A 26,786-nucleotide genomic window follows, 5' to 3' on the forward strand; every position below is an offset into this window, starting at 1 on the left:
AGAAATATTCCTAAGACAGAAAAACACATTTTTGTAGCTCTATTGAAATATAAACTAAAACACCTTGTTTGGCTAGTTCCAGTATTTTTCTTATCAGGTAAACTCTGTACTGGCAAGCGATTTAAAGTTATTTCATTTAGAACTGCCAGTTCCAGAAATATGATAGTTCAAGTAAAACACACTTTTTAAAAATATGTCATGCCAGCACTGTTCTGCTATATTCATGGAAGACAGATTTTAAATTACTATTTAACTGAGTACAATTTTACCCCAAGAAACAATTTATGAAAATCACATAAATCAGATATGACAAAATCAGTAATAAATATTGAGAATGAAGGATTTTAGAAAAGATAAGCTATCTTTAGAGGAGACAGAACAATTTACATTTTCAAACTACAGTGTAAAACATCCTTTAAATCATACCCAAGATGTTGAAAAATATAAATATATGCACATTCCTGGTATTACAGCCAAAATATATCTCTTGATAGCTGCTCACCTTTACATATATGTATGCATGTTTTAATAAAAGCCTGTTTGCCTTTTTTAAAAGTCTTTTTTGCAATATATTTTAAAGTAAAAAAAAATTTGCAACATATTCTTGGAACTATCCTAAATGCTACACATCTGCTATTTTCAATTTCTGACTTTTGCAATTTAGGGAAAATAAATTACCCTTTCTGGATAATACTTTTAAAATTACACTAAGTCATGGTAATTCCCTGATGAAATAGAAAAGGAAAAATGGTCAGCCAACAACATTTCAAAATACCTCATCAACATCTTTAATATTTTCCTCACATATGTGTTATTGCTCTAATGTCCTTTCATCCAGACTTAGTGCCATTCTTAAATGAATATATATTCCTCATCATGTTGTGGCATTCCAAACATCTGCTAGAGGCTCACTTCAAAAATTGGTACACAGCACTTTCAAGGCTTTTTACAGAACAACTTCTCTGGAGCTTATTTTTAATAAAATAAAAATAATTTTTCTAATCTCTTGGACATCATGGCCACCATAAATGTATCAACTAGTAATATGACAGTACAGTATTAAAAGTGATAGATCCTAGTAAAGATTTATGTCCATAATTTCATATTTCTTACCAAGAAAGTATTCAAAATAAGTATAAGAACAAAGCATATTTGTAAGACAAATTGAATTATGTCATATTTATTATTACATGGATAGGTTAGGCAAGGAAAAGAGATCCATTTCATTTATTTCAACTAAAGAGTATTTGTTGTAATGATACAGAGACTGGACCAGAATCAGCTTCAAAGGCTAACATGTCAGCCAAATCAGCTTTCTTAATATCTCTGTTCTCTCTTCTTATCTACACCATTCATCTTTGCTATGTAGTTTCCTCTGTTTATCCAGTTTTTTGCTCCTTCTAGCTTCAGTTTGTACGTGGCTTCAGTGTACCAACTACTTAACAGTATCCTTTGTGCTGCTATGCCTAATGCTAACAGATTCTGGGTTTTCCAGTTCAAATTCCCAAGAATTAGATTCTGACTGACCTACTTCACCTGTTTACTGCATAACAAGTCACAAGATGCTATTAAGCATTTTATTGGCTGCACTTTTCTTACCATCAATTTTCATTCCCAGTCCCTTGAACTGTGGCTGGGAGATAAAATTTTGAGTACAAAAATAGCCACAATGGTAGAAGGACTGAGTGAAATATATTACCTAGAAAAGTTGTGTAAGTATTAACTGAAAACTTTATTTTGCCATATATAAAGACATTTACTTTGATTATTTTAACAAGGCATGCTACAACAAACTTTGCCTAGGAATCAAGTCAACCAGATTTCTGCAATACCAACATAAATCTTACAAAACTGGTTGGAACATCCACTTTGATTTTAGATATGTGAGAAATAAGCTAACTTACTATAGCTTTCCCAAATTTACCATTTGAGAAAAAAGAGAGACCATTCCTCCAGTGATTCTTGCATAGTATTTTTATCTGGATTAAATTTATAGTGCTGTCTAAATAAATGTATAGCAATTAGGGCTAAGAATTCAGAAGATTGCCTCTTTAGACATTGACAGCTATTTCAACAGAAGATTTACTGAATTTAGTAAGCAATTTTAGTATGTCTTGATGTAGTTTCATGTAGCATAAAATGATCACACTATCATATTTGGTAAAGAATCTCAGATTTATCCTGCCTGACCAAAAAGACCAGGTACACTCAGTATTTCTATGAATATAATTTCACAATTTTCAACACAATGTATGCTGTTTTTTCAGCATACTTTTTCTGTTCAGCACTGAAAGGGAATCCTAGTCAGTAATAAGCATATTTAACATTTATGTAATGCTTTATAAGTTGAAACATACTTTCACATGGATTAATTCATATATTACACATAGCAACAATTATTTTGTAAAGAAGAAAACCAAGACTTCAGAGGTTTCCTTAAGTAGGACTTAAGTTAACATAGTCTATAAATGGCAGAGCAGTATTCAATCCTATTAAATCATTTGTGAACTACTAGCACAGTACTATGCCTCTAGAGAGGCATGCTTGGGTCAACAGCATGAACAAAAAGAAAGAGCAAAATACAAAAGAGTCTGAAATCCAAAGGACTTCAGGCTGGGATCATAAGAATAGCATCATGATCCAAGAAAGAGATGGTAACTGGAATTTCATATGGAAATGATTGATTTCAAAGAGATTGGTATTAATTTCGAGTTTGATCTTTTTAAACTCATAAGACTAAATTCATTTTTATTTCACATACAAACCTCAAAAAATTGGCACAGTTTCTTGAACACTGTGAAAAAGAATTCTGAGATCACATATAAGCTCAGTGAGAAGAGTGCCATGACGAATTAGGAATGTACGCCATAGATAGGAGAATTGGAAATGAATAAAAATGTGAATGTTGCATCATTGCCAACCCTGACTTCGACTTACCATTGTCTGGTTGATGTATACACATACCTCTCCTGCCACAGAGTTCTGTGTAGTATATAGGATTAGAAGCTATAAGGGTCCAAAGTGCCAATCCACAAATCATCAGCATATGTTTGGAGGTGTTTACAAGCTGTGAAGTATCCCGTCAATTCTATGCACATGGTTAAGGGATCATAACGAAAAAAGTTATTGAAGTAACATGAAGTCAAATCTTAGAGTCAACTCAATAGCAACTGTGTCTCCAGTATGGAACACTACCATGAAGACATACCCTACAAACCTCTGGCAAATTTATTCCCAGCAAATATTGTCCTTTCTCTGTCATCACTGGGAATGGAGCCAGGTGAAGGGAGATTTGGATGGGGAGGTGTGAGAAACTAGCCCCTCAGAAATAATTTCCAGATATTTCTAAAAGATTTAAATTTTAACATACATGTATGCTTCTTCTCAAATGTGCTTTGCTAACTCTTCAAAGGAATCAGTATTAGAGAAGCAAGAGCAGAAGAGACAGGGCCTTGGTCATCAGTCCCTTGCTCAGCCATGAACCCCAATCAAAAGACTGAGCTCTCCTGGATAATTTCAGAGTTTTCTCTGTGGATCTCCAGCATTTCCAACCATGGGATGGTGTACAGGTAGCATAACCACCGCCTTTGCCATTCATTTTTAGCTGTCAATATTTTATCCCCATCAGGAATACAAGTCTTTGGCAAAATGAAAACGATACCTCTTCACAAAAATCTAGAGATATCCTGGTTTAAACCGTGGAATTATGTCAGTGCTCACACATCTAACAATTTCTTACTAGTTCATAGTGTAATAATTTCACCCAAAGCTCTCTCCCCCATTTCATCAAAAAGTACACAAATATAAGACCTTATAATATGAAGGTAATTTTTAAGAAATATTATTCATATTCACTAGTTTGCTATTAAACAAATTCAGAAATGATTAAAATTAAGATATGCTTGTCAAAAGAGATAAATAACAGGCTCAGTGACAAATTTTATTAGGCATTTCTTTTACTCATTAGGGTGTAACATTTCTATAAATAAGAGTTTTATGGATATGGCTATGAAATCAGATTCTATAATGTAAAATATTTTATTCCCCTCCACAGAATTCATTACCACCTATAATTCAAAGAACTATGAAATAAAGTTATAAAGAACTGTGTATGGTATTATTCTTTAGTATGTATAAATAAATTTATACATAGGTATTTTATACACATAAAACTGAAAGGATAGGTTCCACACTGCCTAAATCACCCATATTGTTTGAATTTTTATAAGAATGTATTAATTTTAATATCAGAATAAATGATAAAGATACTACAAGAAAATAAAAAGCCATTTTGGTCATTTCTGCATGATATTTGCTGACAATATACCTCATAGTCACAAATTCCTCAGGACAAGTATACAAATAAATGCATTTTAGTTTTTGTTTTTTCACGTTAAGATAAAATATATAGTAATCCTTAGCATGACTAATTAATATGTTGTTTATAAATATGTTAGAACAATCCATATTTTGTAAATGAATCTATGTTCTCTATTTCAGAAAAATTTAATAACTTTTTCAATGTCTTCTTCATGGTAATCTTATTACTTCTAATACTCCTTGAGACATAGAAAATTGTGTGTTATGATTTGAAGCATCTAGAAAATAATTTTGAACCAGTAGAATTAATAATATTCCTAGTATAAGAATGCCAAAACTCCTCAAATACTATGTAGAGGTGAATTTTTTACATTAACACAATGTGTTATTTACAATATTTTAAGCTGATAAAAATATATTGTGATTCAGAAGGTATTATTTATGAGTAAGAACCCAGAAGAACGATAGAAGGAAGAGACCCAGAACATAAAACCCTAAGTCATAAGGCAGAGAAGCTTTCAGTCAAAAGTCCTAGACTTGAGGAATAAGGAAGGCACTTATTTTTGTTTAAAATTAGGATAATGAAAATGAACTTCATCTACTTCACATTTTTTCCCAAGCCTGGCAATGAGCAACAGACTGTTATTTCTACTTCTCTAATTCATTGTATTATTAATATAAGTATTTCAAAGCATAAATTCAGATACTGAAAATTGGTGGACTGAACCTCTTGAAGATCTTACAAGTGGCAAATTGAACAGTAACAAGAATCCAAAGTCCAATCATTAATAATCAGAGTGAACCAATGCAAAAGCAATGATTAACTCACCCTCAGCAAACATTTCGAAGTATTATTCCAACCAAGTAACATAGGTTCAAGAAAACTAAGCAAATGAACAGCAACAAAAAAATGAGGTAATTCTCAAAGCAGAAAAAAAATGTAATAATTATTAGATGAAAAATAAAATGTACAAGAATCGCGATGTAAATACTTTTTATATAATCTTACTAATTGAAAGAATGACTATGAAATTAACAAAAATATTTAATATCACCATGCATAAGGAAGCAGGAAAGGAGACTATAAAAGGTAATATTTACAATTACCACAAAAGGATGTCCATAGATAATGTCCAAAAATAATCAAGCAAAATATTGTAGTATATAATTATATAGCCATATGGAGGCAAATGACAGAAGAAACAACCAAAAGAGTTTGATAATGGGGTGCCTGTGGTGAGCTAGAAGATAATTTGGGGAAGGTGACAGACATGACCATTTTTAATAACTTTCAGCATTGACATTTTAAACTATGAGTAGGTATTTATTTAATTAAAAATATTTTCAATCAATTATAAAGGTAAATGCAACACCTTAACAGCAAAACCCACCACTTCCTGACTGAATGTAATAATCTCATAGAATTTGAAAACTTCTCCACATGTATATTCAAAAAAAATTAAAAGACTTTAGTTAACATCTCTTGAGAATTGTGATGACAGATAGTGCCCTGAAGGCCTTTGAGAATTGTGAAAATACAGACTAAAATAAAATTCAGAAAATGCGTTTATATATTCTCTTTAATGAGTTCCTGTGCTATAACTAATTCTATCATCTGAGGCTCCCAGATTGTCTTGATGCTGACATTCAGAATTTTTTGTATTGTAAAAAAAGTAAAGACTTATGTTTTTAGACACCAAGAAGTCCCAGGTGTGTTGAAACCTACAGCTTCATTTTACATTCCTTCTTGGCCCCTTTAATTCGATTTTGTGACTCAAAATGCTTCCAAATTTGATCTGTATGTTGTCCAAATGCTGCCTGTAGCCTAGTGAAAGATTTAATATTGTTTATTGCCAAATATGTCTCCAAAAGTTTTAATCCCTTTATCTCCCCATTACTGATTTGTAAAGCAGGCTAATGCAATATTGGAGTCAGAGTGAGCCAATGCAGAAGCAATTCTAAATAAGAGGAAAGAAACTTGTCAGTTGCTGGAGTCTTAGCAGAATATTTCAAATTACTTTTTGAAACTTTTAAGGATAGTAAGACCTAAAGTATTTTTTTCAATAACACTTGTAAACCAGATTCTTGTAGAAAATGTATTTACTGTGTCTAATTTGTTGGAGCTTAAATTTTACTTTTAAAGTAATTAGAATAGAGAAATAATAATTAAAAGAACTAAGATCCTAGTCCCAGTTCTACCATTTATTCAATAAACTATTAAACAAACACTGAATAAATACCTCAGAGCCCTGTCCTTAGATACAGATATGTCAAGTGGAAGGTATACAGGAAGATTAACTCTCTAGAAAGTAAAATCAAATTATGTACCTTTTGAGTTTACAGATTTTCACAAAATTTTAAGCCCTTAATTCAAAGATAATGTCAGACCTTAAAATTTTTCCTTTCAGAAAATGAGTCATAATTATAGAATGATTATTACAGAGTTTAAACTCTGCTTTATTTCAATCTTAGATTTTAACTATTACATGTAACCATATTGAAAACGCGAAATGCAGGGAAACAAAGAAATTAATGTTGCTCAGAGTTAGATCTGACCTTAGTCACCTGTGTCTTGTATAAACTAAACATTTGGAATGTCACTCCTATTTTGTTATTGCCCAAGGTGGAGGTGTTGGTAAGTCAAAAAAGTCTGCTTTGAAATGTCTACGTTATAAAGGAATGATTTTATTTGTGTATCTCATTGTCCAGAACTGATGACAAAAGACATCCTCCTTCACTAATTCCTTGACTAGTCCCTTAATTCTTAGTCTCTGTACCACCTCATATCTCTAAGGCACTTTGCTAAATATTTGGCATGGAATTTGGTTTTAAAAAAATAAAAGCAATAAATATGGTAAGAAAGCAGGAACTTAAAGGTCTATAAGGAAAATCACTTAATATAGCCCTCTTTTAATCTGTTAATAAAGACATAGAGCCGGGAAACAAGACATGTATTCATTAGCTCCTGGATATCCCTGGGATATTTTTATTCTGTTCTATTAAATTTTGCTCAGTTGAAGAGCATTGTGAAAGCTATAAAGTTTTAAAAACGGTGACAGTCATAATAAGTAGGGATGGGTGAATTCAGTGGCTTAATTAAAGACATTTGAGTTAGGGAAATGGATAGCATCATAGTGGTTACAGTTACTTTATCTAAGATGGAAATTACAGTGCACAAAAATTAATTCAGTTTTTCAGGTAAAATCTCTCCCCTACTTAGCTAAAGTAATTACTCTGTGCTTTACCTCCACTAAGGCAAACATTATGTCCCTAATGTTTCTTTTATATGAATAAATATAGTATGCTTTCTCTCAAATCTGAATCATTCAATATCTCTTCAAAGTCTCTTGCACCCATATAGCACCCAAAGTAACTAATAATCATTCATTTAATCCTAACAGGACTTTCCTTTCTGTACTCAAATATTCTTTTAATCTTCTAATTATTCTTGCAATTAGTTTTGTCTTAAAGCACATTCCACATTTTATTCCACCTACCATTCCTAAGCATGAGCACACAATGGCATAACCATAGAAGGAAAAATGTGAATTTCACTTCTTCTTCATTGGAATAGCTATCTTTTTTCCTTTGAAGCAATTGAGGAAAAGATTACCACAACGTTCAAGCTTTCCCTTTCTCATTTCTCCACAAATTGTTCTAGAAATTCATCCCAATCCCAAACAAAATCCCAGCAGTCCTTTATTTGGAAATTGACAAACAAATTCTAAAGTTTATATGGAATTTGAAAGAATCTAGAATAGTCAAAACAATTTTGATAAAGCATAACAAAGTTGGAAGATTAACACTTCCTGATTTTAAAATTTATTATAATGCTACAGTGTGTTATTGAGTTCAAGATCAACAAATCAATCAATGGAATATAACAGAGAATCCAAATATAAACCCATATGTAAATGGACAATTAATTTTTTTTTACAAAGGTACAATAATTCAGTGGAGAAATAATGATCTTTGATTTCTTAGATAAATGAGTTCTTAGATAAAACATTGAAAGTATGACCCATATAAGACAAAAATGATAAATTCAAAATCATCTGCTATGGTCTGAATGTTTATGTCTCCTCAAAAATTCACATGTTGAATTCTACACCCTAAGGTGATTATACTAGGAGGCAAGACATTTTGGGAGGGATTAGTGCCCTTGTAATGTAAGCCCAAAGGATCTGGTTCACTCCTTTCACTATGTGAGGACACAGTGAGAAGGCACTATCTATGAGTCAGTAAGCAAGCTGTCACCAAACACCAAATCTTCACTCATCTTTATCTTGAACTTTCCAGCTTCTAGAACTGTAAGTAAGCAATTTCTTTCGTTTATAAACTACTCAATTTATAGTATTTTGTTATAGCAACATGAATAAGACATTATCAAAATTAAAAACTTTTCCTTCCCAAAAGACACTGTTAAGAAAATAAAAAGAGAAGCTATGTAAACTAAGAGAAAATGTCTGTAAGTCACATACTAAACAAAGAACTTATATTTAAAATATGCAAACTCTCAAAATTCTATAAGAAGAAAATAAATAACCCTTCAAAACAATCAACAAATACAAAATGGCAGTTTTAAGTTAGTACTTATCAACAATATTGATAGCATGTAAAATGCACATGAACTAAGTAACATGTAAATAGACTAAATTATTCAATAAAAGCAGAGTGGTTAAATGGATAGAGACCACACCCAACTATATGGTGCATACAAGAAACCCTTATAAAGACAGACAAAGATTGAAGGTGAAGGGATGGGAAAATATATTTGATGCAAGTGGAAACCAAAACAGCAAAAGTAGCTACACTTAAATCAGATAAAATAGACTAAATGTCAAAGACTGTAAAAAGTGAAAAAGAAAGGGGTTATTACATAATAATAAAGTGGTCAATTCAGCAAGAGGATATAACAATTATAAATACTTATACACCAAACATCAGAGCACCCATTTATAGAAAGCAAACATTAATAGACCTAAAAGGACATCTAGATTGCACTACAATAATAGTAGGGGATTTCAACACCCCAAGCTCAATAATGGACAGATCATCCAGACAGAAAATTAATAAATATTGGAATTAAACTACATACTAAACAAAACAGGCCTAACTTGCATTTACAGAAGATTTCACCCAAGGGTCACAGAATACACATTCATTTCATCAGCACATGAAACATTCACCAAAAAAGACCATACGTTGGGCCACAAAACAAGTCTCAACAAATTCAAAAGAGTAGCTATTGTATCAAATATCTTTTCTGACCACAATGGAATAAAACTAGAAATCAATACCAAGAGAGACCATGAAAACTACACAAAAATATAGAAATTAAACAACATGCTTCTGAACAACCAATAGGTGAATAAAGAAATTAAGAATAAAATTTTAAACTCTCTTGAAACAAATGAAAATGCAAATACAACATAACAAAAGCCATGGGATGTAGCAAAAGCAGTATTAAGAGAAAAGTTCATAGCAATAAGCCCCTACATCAAAAAGTTGAAGACTTCAAATAAGCAACCTAAAAAGGTACTTCAAGGAACTAGAAAAAAAAAAAGTACAAAACCAGTGGAATTCGTTTCACTGCTAAAATCTACCAAACACTTAAAAAAAATACCAATTCTACTCAAACTGCAAAAAAATTAAAGAGGAGGGGATACTTCCAAACTCACTCTATAAGGTCAAAATTTACCTGATACCAAAACCAGACAGGGACACAACTGAAAAAGAAAACTATAGGCCAATAGCACTGATGAATATAGATGCAAAAATCCTCAACAAAATACTAGCAAACCAAATTCAACGACATATCAAAATTTTAAAAATCATTCACCACGATCAAGTGAGACTCATCCCAGGCAGCTAAAAGTGGTTCAACACATGCAAATCAATGTGATACATCACATTAACACAACCAAGAACGAAAACAAAAATCATTTCAATAGATGCAGAAAAAGCATTAGATAAAATGTATAATAACATAACTTTATGATAAAAACTCCTGGCAAACTGGGTATAGAAGGAACATAATAAAGGTTAAATAAGACAAACCCACAGCTAACACCATAATGAATAGGAAAAAAATGAAAGTGTTTCCTCTAATATCTGGAACATGACAAGGATGCTCACTTTCATCACTTTTATACCACATAATACTGGAAGTCCTAGCCAGAGCAATCAAACAAGTGAAAGACATAAAGGGCATCCAAATTGAAAAGGAAGAAGTCAAATGATCTTTGTTTTTAGATGACACCATCTTATATTTAGAAAACCTGAAAGATTATATCAAAAAACTGTTGAGCTGATAAATAAATTCAGTAAAGTTGCAGGATATAAAATTAACATACAAAAATTAGTAATATTTATATACACAAACAGCAAATAACATGAAAAAAGAAATCAAGAAAGCAGTCCCATTTAAAATAGCTACAAAGAATATAAAATACATAGAATTAACTTAGCCAAAGAAGTAAAATATCTATGCAAGGAAAACTATAAAACAATGATAAAAAAATCGACCAGGACACAAAAAGTGGAAAGATATTCTATGCTTGTAGATTGAAAGAATATTGTTAAAATGAACAACACTAACAAAAGCAAAATATAGATTCAATGCAATCCCTATAAAATATTTCTTCACAGAAATAGAAATAACAATCTTAAAATTTATATGAAACCACAAAAGACTCCTAATAGTCAAGCAATCCTGAGCAAAAAGAACAAAGCTAGAGTCATCGCACTACCTGACTTCAAAATGCACTACGAATCTATAGTAACCAAGTAAGCATGGCACTGGTACAAAAACAGACATGTGACCAATGAAACAGAATACAGAACTTAGATATAAATGCATGCATTTACAGCCAACGCATTTTTGACAAAGTTGCCAATAACATACAATAGGAAAAGGACAATCTCTTCAATGAATTGTGCTAGCAAAACTGCATAACCATCTGCAGAAGAATAAAACCAGATGCCTACCTCTCATCATACATAAAAATCAAATCAAAATGAATTAAAAACTCAAATCTAAGATCTGAAAATACAAAGCCATAGGAGAAAACATTGAGTAAATGCTTAAGGACATTGGTCTGGGCAAAGATACTTTGTGTAAGACTTCAAAAGTACAGGCAACTACAGCAAAAATAGACAAATGGGATTATATTCAGCTAAAAAGCTCCTGCACAGCAAAGGAAACAATCAACGGAGTGAAGAGACAACCCACAAAATGGAAGAAAATATTTATAAATTATCTGACAATATTAATAACCAGAATATATAAGGAGCTCAAACAACTTAAAACAATAATCTGCTTTTAAAATGGGCAAAAGATCTGAATAGACATTTCTCAAGACAAATAGCCAACAGTGACATGAAAAACTGCTCAACATCACAAGCTGACTTTTAAAAAGGTAAATCTTTTTATATACCATTCTTCTACTTGTAACCGTTCTTTAATAGATTTGTATTGCTTTTCAGAGGAAATTTCAAACATTAGTATGGCTACATCTCTATAATCTCTATCTCCAGTCTTAACTCACATCATTCTCACTCCTCTCTATAGCTCATTCTTTGAAACTGCTGCACCTTTGCACATGCTGTTGCTGTTACTAAAAAGTGTTTACTCCTTCTTTCCTTCAATCCTTTTACAAATTATTTCCCATTTATTATTTCAATCTCAAATGAAACAGAACATCTTTTGAGAAGGTTTCAGCATTCTATTTAAATTACGTTATGATGTTATAATCTCTCATAATTATAATACTTTACTATGATTTTTCCTATTTGAAAATAATGGATTTATTTATTGCTATTCTACATACTCATTTTCATCTCAATGCTATAATCTTCCATAGATAAACAATCATACCTGTTTTGTTTACCATTGTACTCCTGGAACCCACCTAGTGTCTGGTATATAAAAAAGGCTCAATAAATATTTATTTGAGGGATAAAAACATTCTTCCATTATAGATACAAAAAGTGGAACTTAGAGATAACAAAACTTACTTCCAAGTCACACTGCTAAAAAGAGGAAGAACAAGGATTAGAATCTAAGTATATAGTACTCTAATCTGTTCAATTATTCAACTGAGCCACTCCCTTCTTAAAACTGTCCCAGCTACTCATTTACACAGAGGAACTTAAAATAGGTTTGCTCATCCTTCCCCTTTAGTTTTAGTAGCTTTAAGTGAGTTACAAATATTGGCTATTAATCTCAATACAGTGCCAATTGTCTGAGCCAACAGCATCCATTCCACTTTACAGTGACAAAATTCTAGATGACCAATGAGAATCACAGCCAGAATATGTTTGGCATGTCAGCACAACCAATGAACACAAATGTTTTTAGAGAGTTAAGTTTATTCTCCATTTTGTCAAGCAGATGGCAAAACTACAGCTTGCAACTGTGATGAATTGTTTGCCACATGCAGATGGTAGAAAAGAAATAAATTACAAACACATGAAAATGTGGTTTTCAACTGTTCCATGGTGCTACTATGTTGGCCAGGAAAGAAGTGGAATTTCTATTGGCTTGAATTTCATGAGATTTTACATTTGAATCAAATGAGTTCATATTTGGGTCAAGACTTTAAAAAAATGTATAGCTTGTCCTTTTGTGTCTCCACTATTTCATTTCCAGACTTAGATTTATTGAGTTATATATATGCACAACTTGGATAAAGTTAACTGCTGAGCATTAGTGCTTATTTTACTCTACTATTAAATAATTTTCTAATACAGCTTAATAACTTACTTTTTATTTCTTCATGAATTTTGACAAAAGTTTTGTCAGAATTTTGAAAATGAAAAATGCTGAAGTGATGTCTTCATCACATCAGTCATCTCTCAAGGAAATGTAAGCTTGCTATAAATACAAAAAAAAGTCTATAAATATCAAAGAGTTGATGTTTAATATGATATGGCTCTGTGATAAAAAATGTTAATGTTTTTTGTTGTTATTTTATGATTTTTATTTTTCATGTCCTATATTTATATTATGAGATTTTGTGTGGGTTTGCTAAGCAACTTTTGTTAAGTCTGTTGTTGGCCTTCCTATTTACTCCTACCCTGTGTTGCTGAAGAGAGAAAATCTATTAAAAAATGAATTATATAAGAAGAGATGAAATAAATCTAATTCCAAATTTATATATATAAAATGTAATACAATTAATGTATTATAACACAATATAATACAAATGAAATGTATGAAAGAAATGAAGGTGTTGTTTTGCCTAGATGACATGTGGTCATAGATATTCCCTTACTTTAACTGGAAAAATTAAAAGAAAACAGAAAAAGCTCATCAAAATCTATCCTAGCCACGTCACATAGATTTAATTAAATCTTCACTCTTAAAACAATGCTATAAAGAGAACTCTTTCCCTTCCTCACAATTCTCTTACCCTTCATTGTGAGGCAGAGTATTCCCTTGGGATATTTTCTACCTTAAAATAAATACTACAAGAAAATGGTGAAATAATAGTGGCTTCTATCAGTCATGGGCTGCCAGCTCTTGAGCCTTAGCTTCTCTCACTTATTAAGGAGCTGAAACCCAAAGAATCAGTTTCAGGCCTCAATCTGATTCTTAAAATACTATATACAGCATATTGCCAACACTCGGCCTGCCATGGTTATTATATCCCTTTCCTGTCACCAAGACTGGGATGGAGGGGGGTGGTTAACTCTATGAAATTGAATATTGTTACGTCAGACACAAGGTTTTTTCATTTTCAAAAATCTTGAACATATCTGGTGTTCTAATGTCTCCTTTAATAGCTTACTGTATTCATCTATTTTCACACTGCTATAACCATATACCCGACACTTGGTAATTTATAAAGAAAAGACTTTAATTGACTTGCAGTTCTGAATGTCTAGGGAGGTCTCAGGAAACTAACAGTAATGGCAAAAGGAGAAGAGGCACATCATCTTCCACGCAAGAGCAGGAAAAATTACCTTATAAAACCATTAGATCTCATGAGAACTCACTCACTATCACGAGAACAGCATGGGGAAAAACGGCCCCATGATCCAATCACCTCCCACCTGGTTCCTCCCTGGACATGTGGGGATTAGGGGGATTACAATTTAAGATGATATTTGGGTTGAGACACTAAGTGAAACCATATCAGTTACCTACCATCCACTTTTCCCTTCCTTTCTAGGATGTTTTATTTGTTCATCAAACATTTACAGAGCCCCTACTCTGTCCCAGACTCAGAACCACACATCTCTTATAGTGAAAAATATGGAAACTGTCCTCCCCTTTTATGAACATCAACATAAGACAATTACAAGTTTGATTTGTGGTTTTCCACTTACCAGTCAAAACTTACATGCATGCTTCTTCCTGCATATGCCTCTTCAAAATAATATTTCAATAACTATATTTTTAATTTGCTAAGGAATAATAACTTTTACAAGTATATGCTACTAATAGTTTTTACAATACCTCCTGGAATGCCATAAAATGAATTTAAAAACTAATCCTCCTCACCGTCAGTGCAATTAGAGAGTCTATTCCAAAATTTCTTCCCTCTCTGGTTAAAACATAATGAAGCTTAGGAGGCATGAGGTGCATTATAGTTAAATTTTAGTATTTTTTTATTTTCTTCATTAATTCCAGTAATTTTGTAGAAGGTAATGCAAAAGAGGCAATCTAGTAGTTTTAGGTCCCCCACAAAATAAAAAAAGAAATAATTTTGTGGACTAGTCATATACCAATGTGGTTCTCACCCTTATAAGATAATTAAAATCATTTGGGGAACAAACAAAACAAAGCTTGTCCAGGCCCCTTATTGGCACTGATATTACTTCATATTACTCCAAATAATTCTAATGTACAGTTACAATTAAGTTGTAACCCACAAATCCAACATAACATTTATTTATCGATTTCTGCACTTTCTCTGTCAAACGTTCCTTCCCAACTTACTTTTTCTTTACAAAATTGATTTTTTAGAATAGTTTTAGGTTCACAGCAAACCTGAGCAGAAGGTATAAGGATTTCCTGAATCTCTCTGCCCCTAGACATGCATGGCTTCCCCCATATAAACATCCCCCACCAGAACGGTGCATGTTACAATTGATGAACCTACACTGACATATCATTATCACCTAGAACCACACTTTACATTAGGGGTCACTTTCATTGTTGTATATTCTAAGAGTTTGGACAAATTTATAATGGCATGTACTTTTTCACCTTTACAGTATCGTACACAGTACTTTCACTCCCCTAAAAATCCTCTCCACATCACCTATTATTGATTTCTCCTTTCCCCTTAACCTCAAGCAACAATAGATCTTTTTACTATCTCCATAGTTTTTCATTTGCAAAATGTTATATAGTTGAAATCATATATTATGTAGCCTTTTCACACTGGCTTCTTTCACTTAGTAATATGCATTTAACTTTCCTTCATGTCTTTTCATGCCTTAATAGCTCATTACTTTTTGTCTCTGAAGAATATTTCACTGTCTAACTATACCAGACTTTGCTTATACATTGACCTACTGAAGGGCATCTTGGTTGCTTTCAAGTTTCAGCAATTATGAATAAAGCTGGTACAAACATCCTTGTTTAGGTATTTGTGTGGACATAAGTTTTCAACTCCTTTAGGTAAACACTACAGAGTTGTGATTGCTACAACATGTGGTAAGAATATGTAGTTTTGTAAGAAACTGACAAACTGTCCTCTGAAGTGACTGTGCCATTTTGCACTAACCAGCAATCAATAAATGAGAGTTCCCATTGTTCCATATCCTCATGAGCATTTGATGTTATCAGAGGTCTGGATCTTGGACCTTATAATAAGTATGTAATGGTGTCTCCTTTTGTTGTAATTTGCTTTTCTCTGATGACATATAATTTTCAAATGCATATTTGTCATCTTTATATCTTCTCTGGTGAGGTGTACATTAAGGTCTTTGACCCATTTTTAAAATCCCATTTTTTTCTTATTGTTGAATTTTAAAAGTTCCTTTTATATTTTAAATAACCACCTTTTACCAGATATATCTTTTGCAAATATTTTCTCCCAGTCTGTGGCTTGTCTTTTCATTCTCTTGACAATGTATATCCCAGCACAGATTTTTTTTTATTTTGATGATATCCAAATTATTTTTTCTTTCATTGATTATGCTTTTGCTATTGTAACTAGGAGGGTATAGTCAAACCCAAAGTCATCTAGATTTCCCCAATATTATATACTAAGTTTTTTTTGTTTTAGTTTTGTTTTACATTTAGGTCTGTGATCCATTGAGTGAGTTTTGTCAAGAGTGTAAAGTCTCTATCTAGATTCATTTTGGGCAGAGAGTGAATGTCCGATTATTCCAACACAATTTATTGAAAAAACTGTCTTTGCCCCCTTGTAAGGCCTTTGCTCCTTTGTCAAAGATCAGTTGGTTATATTGATCTGGGCCTGTTTCTGGGCTCTCTGTTCTGTTCCACTGTTCTATTTTTGCATTCTTTCACCAATATCACGCGGCCTTGATTACTGTACCTTTATCATAAAAGTCCTATGCTGTCAGTCCTCCAACTTTTTTCTTCTCCTACATAATTGTGTTCATTATTCTGTGGCCTTTGCCTTTTTATACCGAACTTTAGAATCAGTTTGTCAATATCCATAAAATACTTCACTGAGATTTTGAATGGGATTGCATTGAATCTAGAAATCAAGTTGGAATTAACTGAAATCTTGATAAAATTGAGTCTTCCACTCCATAAACATGTAATATCTCTCCATTTCTTTCACCAGAGTTTTTTAAATTTTTCTCATATAGATGTCATACATATTTGGTTAGATTTATATCTGATATTTCATTTTGGGGGATACTAATATAAATGATATTGTGTTTCTCATTCCAAATTCCACTGTCTTATTGCTGATATATAGAAAAGCAATTGACTTGTGTACATTGACTTTGTATTTTTCAAGCTTACTATAATTATTGCTCAGTTCCAGGAGTTTTTCTGTCAATTTTGGGGGGCTTTCTGTGTGGATAATCATGTCATTTTGAAAAGAGACAGTTTTATTTCTTCCAGATCAATATATATTTTATTTTAATTTTGTATTTTATTGTATTAGCTAAGACATCCAGTACACTGTTGAAGAGCAGTGGTGAGATGGGCCATTCATGCCTTGTTTCTGAGCTTCTTGAGAAAGCTTCAAGTTTCTGTTAAGCATAATGTTAGCTGCAGAATTTTTGTAGATATTCTTTAGAAAGCGGAAGAAGTTCCCTTCTATTCCTAGTTTACTGTAAGCTATTTGTTTTTTATCATGAATGAGTCTTGAATTTTGTCAAATGCATTTTTTCCAGTCTTTGGATATTCTGTTCTGGTTTTTTTCTTTTTTTCTCAGTATTTTTCCTGTTGGCTTTTCAGGTTTGGAGGTTTCTATTGAGATATCCTCAAACTCAGAGTGTTTTGCCTGCAATATCCAGCTACTGATAAGCCTATCAAAGGTATTCTTTATTTCTACTATGGCATTTTCTTTTTTATGTATTAGGTTTCTCTAGAAGGATAGAACTAATAGGAGATGGGGATGAAGGGGAGCTTATTAAGGAGTATTAACTCACATGATCAAAGTGAAATCCCAAAATAGGCCATCTGCAAGCTGAGGAGCAAAGAAGCCAGCCTGAGTCCCAAAACCTCAAAAGTAGCGAAGCTGACAGTGCAGCCTACAGACTGTGGCCAAAGGCCTGAGAGCCCCTGGAAAACCACTGGTGTAAGTCCAAGAGTCCAAAAGCTGAAGAACTTGGAGTCTGATATTCAAGGGCAGGAAGCATCCAGCACGGGAGAAAGAAGGATGGAAAACTCTGTCAGTCAAGTTTTTCCAACTTCTGTCTGTTTTATTCTAGCTGCACTGGCAGCTGATTAGATGTGCCCACCCAGATTGAGGGTGGGTCTGCCTCTCCCAGCCCACTGACTCAAATGTGAATCTCCTTTGGCAACACCCTCACAGACACACCCAAGAACAATACTTTGCGTCCTTCAATGCAATCAAGATAACACAGAATATTAAACATCACATCTTATAATCTCCATCTGTCTGCTTACATTGGCCATTTATTCTTTCATGTTCTTTGTTCTGGTTCTGATGTTGCTCTGTCTTTTCAAACTTTGTTTTCTGTCTTTTAATATATCTTGTAATTTTTTTTTCAATAGCCAGATATAATATATTGAGTAAAAGAAACTGCAGTAAATAGGCCTTTAATAACGTGGTGGTCAGATGTAGGGGAAGCATTCTATAGCCCTTTGATTAAGTCTCAGTCTTCTCATGAGTCTGTGCCTCTGGACTATGAACAGCACATATTCTTCACAGGTTTTTTACACCCAATAGGTGGGATGAGATGGTTAGAGTAGGCTGGATGAAGTATTTCCCTTCTCCCATGTGGAAGTTTATAGGTGGCTGGAGTGGGGTATTTCCTTCCACCAAGTCAGGCTGTGATAGAACTCCAACAGGTTGGGCTTTGGTTGAATAGTTTCTCTTAAGTACAAATCTTGTTAAGAAGAACAGAATGCTCTGGCATATTTCAAAATTTTTTTTCTCCTCACCCTGCCAAAGCACAAGGGGATTTTTCTCTAATATTCACTGTGAGGACCTGGGAGAACTCCAGAAGGTAAAACTCACAAAAATGTGAGGGCCCCTAATGACCGGGTCCCCCTGGAATTTTTTTCTCAGACTTGTCCACATTGAACCTCCAAAAATTCTTTAATTACAGTTTAGGTTTCCCTACCCCAAAACTGGTCCCTGTGAAGGTTTCAGCTCATGAGTTTCTGCTTTTGTAAGTTGGGATTCTCTGTATTTGCTTGCAATCTCTCCAGTTTTTGAGTCAGTAGCTTCCCCTGTGACCGTACTTCTCTTACTGATCTAAGAGAAGTTGTTGCTTTTTAGTTTATTCAACTTTTCACTTGTTAGGCCAGAGTGGCAACTTCAAGCTTTGTCCATACTTGACCAAAACCCAAAAGTCCTCTTTCCCAACATTTTAATTATTGCCTCATGTTCAGAATTTCATGTAGACTTTTTTACTGATAAAGTATATATTGCTTGATCATTTCAATTTGCCCTTTTGCCGAACACGTACAGAGACACTGTTCTGTTTCTGCTGATTACTACCAGATTACTGATTTCTCATTGTTCCCATTTTAGGTCCAAGCTGCTTAAAAAGCCCTACCTAGATCATTTCTGACTTTTGCTGTAATGCATTTCATTGCTGCCTTGACTTACAAAATGTTATCTCAGAGTCTTGTTGACAAGAAGTACAAGTTTCACTTTGATAACTCTACCAATCTGAAGGAAAGCCTTTCCACTGACTCAACACCATTGCTTGCAGGTTTTCTGTGGCTTATAACAAATGACAGCACATTTGCTGTCAGGCAGAAAACTAGCCATTCTAGTAGTGTCAGTAGGTACAAAGAGGGAAAGTACTTTTTCTATAGAAAAAATCATTGTAAGAACCTTTTTTTTCCAGGAACATGTACAAAAGCATATTTACTTATGTGGATTTTGTGTGTTTAACAACAGAATTGAACTTTCATTTATTTTTAGTAAGTAAATAAAAATCTAAAACTGTCTACCTGTTTCATATTATTGATAACAGAAGTCAAGATAAGAAGAGATTAAGAGATAAATGAGAAATAAAAAGAATAGAAATGAGAAAAGAAAGATATACCAAGATATTAAAGGAGAGAAAGAAACTCGCATCTAGAGAGAGGCTAAAGCTATCTCATTAGGTGATGCAGGGTGTATCCTGCCCAGGGCCCCTGGCAAGTAGGGACTGGAAATAAGCTTTTGGTTGGTTTGCTCACTAATTTCCTGCATCTTGCATGCCCATGGAATTGACATCTTAAAAATTTGTACAAAGATACCTATGAATTTTCAGAAGTTTAGAGAAAGGCACTAGAGAGACTAGAGAAGGAAAATTAAAAAGCAAAGCATATACAAGAGCCTGGGGGAAGGGGAAGAGGAAAGTGAGAAAAAAAAGAAGAGCGAAAAAAGAAGAGAGCTAGGCAAGATAATGCTACATTTTTTTTGCAAGTACTTTGCCTTTCCCCTTAGACTCCCTTGGTCAACTTGTAAACACTCTTTCATTTAGTGTCAGTTGTAACCTCTTCTCTTCCAGGAAGTAAAGAATGAATCTCCAGGCAGAACTGATCCCTCCTACACACACACACACACACACACACACACACACACACACACACGTGCGCATGCGCACACACACACACAACTATATCTACTACAGTAAGTTGTCATGTATTCCACATATTGTCCATATTCCCATACACTATGATTTCCTTAATGATAGAAACAAAGCCTTTTTTATGACCTAGGCCTGATATGTTTAAATGTTTAATGCTTGCTTGATGGATAATTGAACCTATGAAAGCATTTTTAAACAGTATGGTATAAACTATAAGGTAGGTGCTGCATGCAAAAAAGAGCCTGGGTTTTTGGCAGATTCAGATTAAATGCCCTCTTCACCACCTCTAAGATGTGATTTTGAGTATATTAGCTAAGTATTTAATCCTAAGTTTTCTCATCTACTTCCCTTAAGATAGATGTAAAAGCCTCATTCCTTAACAAATACAATGGTGGTAGGAATTAAGAATTAATGAAGGATGAGTGAAGGAGAATAGGCCAAAGTCTTTCCAGCTGTCACTGAGCAGCATGGGTTAGTTGGAGGCTATTCTTATTTTGTTGCAATTATCTTTTATATTACCACAGACATCACTTTGTCTTTGGTATTAAACATTGTAAAGATGAAATTACCTTTTCCAGTGAAAATCCAACATAAATTTCAAACAAGTAGTAAAGGGTTCTGAAGACAGTAGCCATCAAGAACAAGAATTTTAACTTTTATTTTAGGTCCAGGGGTACACATGTAGGTTTGTTATATAAGTAAATGCATGTCATAGGAGTTTGTTGTACATATTGTTTAGTCACCCAAGTGCTAAGCCTAGTACTCAATAGTTATTTTAAGAAAAAGAATATTTACACTAACTTTTGCCCACCCCACTCCATGCAGACTTGTACCAAAATCTAATTCTGAAATTGAATTTTTATAAATACCAATATATAATGAGTCACACATAAAAAGGTTATTACTATTTAACTCTCTCTTCCTCATTTCCCACATCCTATTGATGAGCATGCTCTATTAATTTTACCACTTAACCTTTCCATATCCTTGTCCTCTTCTCATCTACAAAAATGTTGCCTAAGTTCACATCACCTTTCATGAAGATGATTGAGATCATCTCCAACTGGTATTCTTATTTGCCACTTTCCACATTCTTTCCATTAGTCATTCTCAATCTGTCTTTCTTCTGGGAAATATAATGGAAGATATTCACAAGTGCACAACCAGGTTTTAATGAAACCAAGAAAAAATGGTTGCAGGCAAAGTATTAAACTAATTTATTTGTAGCTATAACTATTAATAGTATCTCAATAGAGGTCACTTTCAATAGGACAAGCCATGAAAAGATAAGCCATGGCTTTTGTACAATTCCAGGCCAAGGAAACTGCTCTTCTCTATTAAAGCAAATTAGGAAACAAATAAGTAGCATTATTAATAAAGCACACCTCTGTATTAGTCCATTCTCACACTGCTAATAAAGACATACCCAAGACTGGATAATTTATAAAAGAAAGAGGTTTAATTGACTCACAGTTCAGCATGGCTAGGGAGGCCTCAGGAAACTTGCAATCATGGTGGAAAGGGAAGCAAACGTCCTTCACCTGGAAGCAGGAAGGAGAAGAATGAGCAGAAGGGGGAAAAGGCCCTTATAAAATCATCAGATCTCGTGAGAACTCATGATCAAGAGAACAGAATGAGGGTAACCACCCCGTGATTAAATTACCTCCCATCAGGTCCGTCCCATGACACATGGGGATTATGGGAACTACAATTCAAGATGAGATTTGGGTGGAGACACAGCCAAACCATATCAAGTTCCAAATGCTGTGCTTGAGAAACAGTATCATATTGTTACCAGCAAATATAAAACACAAAGATGACTACATGGCTTTCAACTTAAACTTTTCTATGTCTCATTGTCTATAGAATAGACCACACACTCCAATAAAGTTTATAATTACCTATCCACTCTATGACCTGGATATTCTCTCATCTGGATCCTGCCCATGTCTTCAATTTTGACTTGCCATGTTGCTATTCCAGTTCTACACTCTAGCCATACTGAACCACTTGAACTTCCTTGAATTCTCGATTGTGTCTCACATTTTTAGAAGCCCAAGACTTGTTTATTGTATTTCTAAATGAATAAACTAAAAATTCATATAGTGCAAGTTGTTGGTGAATAAGTACAATGTTCTGCAAGATATATTACAAAATAATGGAATTCTGAGGAAATGCAGAGGCCTGATGATCATCCAGCTTATCCTAACTTTGGCTGTCTTTATCACACAGCTAAAATAATTTCACATTTCTGCTAGTTCCTAATTTGCCTCTGAATCAAAAATTTGTATGTTCTGACTTTAGCACACTTTAAACTATCTCATCCATAAGAATAAAATACACATGAAATAAATATTATACCATATACAATGTTTCATATCATGTGATACACTAGTTAGCAATGGTTACATTTTTTAAGAAATCCATGTGATTTTATCTAAATTGTATTTCAAAACTCCAAATTTCAAAAGATATTAAAATGACTTAAAAGATAAATATCTTTATAAAATTATTTATGAAAACTAAAAAGAAGACAAAGAAAAAAACAGAAGAAGAAGAAACAGGAAAAAGAAGACAAGTTGCAATTACTGATTTTCTAATTGCTGGATCTAGGTATTTGGCTTTGTCAATATTTTGTGAAAAAAATGAGAACTTATTTAAAAAACTAGTATTACTGAGAAAGAAGATTGCTATTTATGGTGCTGCAATCTAATAATTAACAAATAAAAGGCATCATTCTTCTGATGAGCTTTTTGATGAGTCTGTATATGCAACGTTTTGAAATTAGGGGATGAAAAGATATTAATTTATTTCCCTGCAAAAATAAGAGTAAGTTGGGGTTACTCAGGGCAATGCAGAAAAAGGAACAATGAAGAAAAGTAGAAACATGACAAAAGAGAAATATGTTAGCAAACCAGTGTGAGGCAGCAGTGATGTATGATGTGAGATGGCCAGTGAAAAATTACCACCTGTAGAAAGGCTAAAAACCTTCTAAAACAGAAATTTTAAAGTTGGTTACATTGTAAGAATATCATACCCCAAACTCATGCTAAGACATACATCCCACCTAATCTTAAGCAGGCAAATGGCTTGAGTGGGAGTTTTGCTTGTTAGTTAGTTTATACATTTACTTTATGTAAATCATGGAACAAGGATAAATTTCAGGCCTGAGTCAACAGAGACAGTAACCTGAGCACCCTGTTTGGGCAGGTGAGATAATACCTAACCTGAAGCAAATTATCGGATGCAGAGGCTTAGAGCGAGTGACTTGTATTCTTTACTGAAGAATATAAGACCTGGGGGCTTCATTTAAATGCCAAAGAGGGCTGCGGACTACCAAAGGGTCTGAAATGTAGGGTCAGTCTCAGCCTACCCACCTCTGTGGTGGCAGGGAGATCCCAGCTGATAATCAGTCAACATTAGCTTTCTAAAAATTTCTCATAGCCACCAAATGCTAATGGGCCTACATGTGTATTTGCTACATATCGAAACACGACACATCATTTGATATTTAACTACAAGGCACCACAGTGGGATCAGAATTTGATGGTTAATGGGCAAAATTCAACAGATTTGATGGTGACTAAGGAGATGCTCCAAGCAGACCTATATATAGTTCTGTCAGTCAATGTGATCATTATAATTCTAGGTATTCATATTGTAATTCTACAAATCCATTTATTATAGACTCAAAGAAATATGGCAGTATTAACTTAATTATCATGCAAAAAGATATTAAAAAGAAATACTGAGCGTTAATAAAATTTTATCTGAAGAGAAGACAATAAGAAATGTTGTTTGGCTTCTTTTCTTCCACTCTGTATGGATGTTTTTCATAATATTTTTATTTTATACTAGAAAAAAATCATTTTAATTGTTCATGAACATCTTATTTATTTGGATGTAGTTGGAGATAAAGTGCATACATACAATAGTTTAATGATTTTTCTAATTACTAAGGCTATGCTACTGTGAGCTTTTCTAAATAAGAAACTTACGTATATCAGTCCTCTTTTTAGTCTTACATTTTCTTACAACTATAAAGAAGACAAAGAAACTCTGGAAAGATAATCTGTTGACAATATAGTTTAGCTTTCTCCCGGGGCAAAACTTCTTAGTCGTTTACTGAAAATGTTATTGTGTGTTACTTATATCAATTGAAATTGGATCTTCCTTACCTTAGGTGATTCACAGTTTTAACTGCTTAGGCCTGCCAGGTTGCTACCATATTTCTCCACACATCAGTGTCAGAGATAGCCTGGGCAGTCACCATTTATTTGTAACTGTGTTCTTAAGAATGGAAATAAGTGAGAATGGTAGAAAACCTTAGTCACTCTGCTGAACAGAATCTGGACTCTAAACCGTTAGGGCTGTCCAATAAAGACCAAATTATTTTGCCAAACAGAAATGGAAAAAAAAGTGTCAAACTGTCAACAGTAGACAAAATGCAGGTGTCATTTCTTAGGAACTTAGGAGACTAGACCATATCTTTTCTCAGGTAGAGTGTCTGTGTGTGTGTGTGTGTGTGTGTGTGTGTGTGTGTGTGTGTGTGTGAAAATTGAGAGACAGAAAAGGAAAAAGATCTGTCAAAACTACAGGACTTATATTTTCAAGTCATTCTGCTTCCAAACCTTAATATCTATTACTTTTCTTTCTCAGATATACAGCACTCTCAGAAGAGTTAGTTTCACCCGCTATTTCTTCGACCTCAGTACAAACCCCTGCTTTAGCAATTGCAAAATTCTCACTCATTCTACAAGATTCAGCTCAAATTCTACCTTCCTGGACTGCTCTAGGCAGACTTTCCTGCTCATACTTCTATTCACCCAGTTTATCCCCTTTATAACATCATCTTCTATTGAAACAGATTGGATATTTGTTGAGGATAGAGACAATACAGTTTGACGTTTGAATTCCAAAGACCAAGCAAAATAAATATTTCTGAACCAAAGATCTTAGCAGTGTAACTGTCTGATTCTAATGCTCAAACATTTGCTAGCTTTGGGAACATTAACAAAAGAGTTATGCTTCTATTTCTTTAATCATGAAATTAAAATAATGATAAATCCTATCTTGTAGAAGATGCTGTGAAGGATAACTCAGATAATATTTATACAACACTTTGGAAAGGGCCTGGAACATAATAAGCCCTCAATAAATACTAGCTTTTATTTCAATAACCAATATAAGTTTTGGTTTTGTGAAGTAAATTTCACCTATGCCAGATAGGATGGATGGATAGATAGATAAATAGATGATTGATTGATTGATAGAACAAATAGACTAAATACAAATGAAATAATCTCATTTATTTAAACAGACACAGAAAAATTAAATTCACACTAAGTATTAGCATCCTCATTTATCCTACTCATTACATACCATTTTGACAAAATGGAAAGTTATTTTTGTCAAGAACTTTTGTTTTATGAATAAACTACTTCATTTACTTTTTGACATTATATGAAAAACTTTTTTAAAAAAGTGGAAAACAAAAGTATATCCTTTATCTGATTTCTAATGAGAAAACACAGATGTGGTATATTTATTCTTAAAGCTTCCTTCTGTATTATCAATCACTTTTCTGAGATTCTCATTTACTGTAAGAAGGTTTTAACCTAAACTAGGTAAGTTTGAATTCCTAGCCAATTCTTCCAAGAGGTGATTAAAGTCATTGTTACAGATGACTGGATTTGTAGGTCTTTAATTTGACTTTTAACTTACCAATGGATCATTAAATACTTCACATGCCATTCTTTTAAATGTAGTCAATCTAGTTGAAATCTAAGTCATTAAATAGTAAGCCCAACTGGGACAAATTTAGGCTGCATTTGCACCAAGAAAATTTTTTCCAAACATTGTGATACAATTATTTCTTGAAGCTAAAATTTAAAAACTACTCAAGTATTTCAGGTATTGTATCACCTTAAAATGTATGTGATGCATGTAGGAAATTTGGATGTGAGTCAAAGAAGTAATATTTATTAAAAGATTAAAAACTAAATGTTTTGAGAACAGTTTACTACTCATATATATCCCTCCCATCCTCACCAGTCCTGTAGATCGTATTCCCTTGCCCAAAATTCAATTTAAGTAGTTTTAAGAAAATGCTTGATTTGAGCCACTTAGGATTCTTCTTCTACCTCTAAACTATCTTTAAATTAAGGAAATAAATGTAGTAATGACTTTCTCTGTTACCTGTTTTCCATAAAACACACACATGCACACAAAGTGGGAATCTACCT

The 26,786-nt window shown here is 33.3% G+C and overlaps 1 long non-coding RNA gene across 3 annotated transcripts in view; it reads right to left on the reverse strand.

The window, feature by feature from the left end:
* Positions 1–26,786, reverse strand: part of LOC129532138 (uncharacterized) — a 439,616-nt gene that overhangs the window by 166,520 nt on the left and 246,310 nt on the right. For all 3 annotated transcript variants that reach the window (XR_008677770.2, XR_008677769.2, XR_010129647.1), the window contains one exon: positions 22,013–22,082. This is a non-coding gene — a long non-coding RNA (uncharacterized lncRNA). The remainder of the gene's footprint in view (positions 1–22,012; positions 22,083–26,786) is intronic.

This window comes from Gorilla gorilla, chromosome 11 (genome assembly GCF_029281585.2).
Source record: "Gorilla gorilla gorilla isolate KB3781 chromosome 11, NHGRI_mGorGor1-v2.1_pri, whole genome shotgun sequence".
In the NCBI taxonomy this organism is placed as follows: Eukaryota; Metazoa; Chordata; class Mammalia; order Primates; family Hominidae; genus Gorilla; species Gorilla gorilla.